At 35.3% G+C, this 1,783-nt stretch overlaps 1 non-coding gene across 1 annotated transcript; it reads left to right on the top strand.

Moving 5' to 3' along the window:
* Positions 1-1,326: 1,326 nt before the first annotated feature.
* On the top strand, positions 1,327-1,387 carry LOC115517386. The gene has a single exon (XR_003969838.1). It is a non-coding gene; the product is annotated as a U7 small nuclear RNA (small nuclear RNA).
* The last annotated feature ends 396 nt before the right edge of the window (positions 1,388-1,783 follow it).

Raw genomic sequence — 1,783 nt, 5'->3', positions numbered from 1 at the left:
CAAAAATAAATAAACGTTGAAAAAAAAAAATTAAAAAAAAAAAAAAAAAACTATACTAGATGGAATAAATAAGAACTAGAGGAAGCAGAACATATCAGTGACCTGGAGGATGGAGTAATGGAAAGCAATAAAGCTGAACAGGAAAGAGAAAATATAATAATAATAAATGAAAATAGACTTAGGAAACTAAGCAACACCATCAAGTGTAATAACATTTGCATTATAGGGATCCCAGAAGGAGAAGAGAGAGAAAAGGGGGTAGAAAATTTATTGAAGAAATAATAGCTGAAAACTTCCCAAATCTGGGGAAGGAAATAGAAATCCAGATCCAGGAGGCACAGAAAGACCCCAACAAAACCAACCCAAGGAGGTCCACACCAAAACATGTAGTAATTAAAACAGCAAAAAGTAGTGATAAAGAGAGGATTTTAAAAACAGTAAGAGAGGGGTGCCTGGGTGGCTCAGTCTTGATTTCAGCTCAAGTCATGGTCTCACGGTTCATGGATTCGAGCCCCACATCGGGCTCTGCACTGACAGTGTGAAGCCTGCTTGTATTCTTTCCCTCTCTCTGTCTCTCTGGATGTGCCCCTCCCTGTCTCCCCCCAAAGTAAATAAATGAACTTAAAAAAAAAATCTTTTTAATTTAAAAACAACAAGAAAAAAGAAAACAGGTACATACAAGGGAAATCCCACAAGGCTATCAGCTGATTTTTCAGCAGGAACTCTGCAGGCCAGAAGGGAGTGGCATGATATATTTGAAGTGCTGAAAGAAAAAAACCTAACCAGGACTATCCAGCAAGGCTATCATTCATAAGAGAAACAGAGCTAAAGAGTGTCCCAGACAAATGTTAAAGGAATTCATAACCAATAAACCAGCCCCAGAAATCTTAAGGGGACTGAGTACACTTATGATATGATGAGCACTGAGTAGTGTACAGAATTGCTGAATCACTGTATTGTTCATCTGAAACTAATACAACACTGTATGTTAGCTATACTGGAATTAAAATTAAAAAAAAAAAAGAAAGACTCAAAATAGGAAACACATTAATTCTCCCCCAAATTGACATACAGTTTTATGCAATCCCTATCAAAAATCCTCAGCAAGATATTTTGCAGATACAGATAGAATGATTCTGAAATTTATATGAAAAGGCAAAGAAACTTGAGTATCTAAAACAATTTTGAAAAAGAATTAAGTGGGAGGAATCACTCCCACTCCACAGGCAAAAAACAACACAAAACAAAGAAAAAAAGAAGAACATTGACTTAAGCCTTTTGTCTCATACAAAAATCAACTCAAAATGAATCACAGACTTAAACATAAAATGTAAAAGTCCTTTTAGAATTTGTCTGGCAGGTTTTCAGTCATGATCAAAAGACCCCAGGATTGGTGGGGAGTGCGAGGGGGGGGAATATAAAACTATAAAACTTCTAGAAAAAAATAGGAGAAAATCTTTGGGATCTAGGGCCAAGCAAAGGATTCTTATACTTGCATAATCTTATACAAGAAAAAATTGGTAAGTGAGATCCCACCAAGAATAAAAATTTTGCTCTACAAAATACCCTCTTAAGAAGATGAAAAGACAAGCCACAGACTAGGAGAAAATACTTGCAAAGCACATATCCAACAAAGGACCAGAATTTAGAATATATAAAAACTCAACATTAAAAAACAATCTAGTTAGAAAATCAGCAAAAGACATGAACAACATGTCATCAAAGAGGGTATACAGATGGCAAATAAGAACACAAAAAGATGTTCAACAATGTTAGCCATTAG

The sequence above is a fragment of the Lynx canadensis genome, chromosome B3 (genome assembly GCF_007474595.2).
Source record: "Lynx canadensis isolate LIC74 chromosome B3, mLynCan4.pri.v2, whole genome shotgun sequence".
Taxonomy (NCBI): Eukaryota; Metazoa; Chordata; class Mammalia; order Carnivora; family Felidae; genus Lynx; species Lynx canadensis.
The sequence above is the reverse complement of the archived record's forward strand: the minus strand, read 5'-3'. Positions and strand labels throughout refer to the sequence as shown.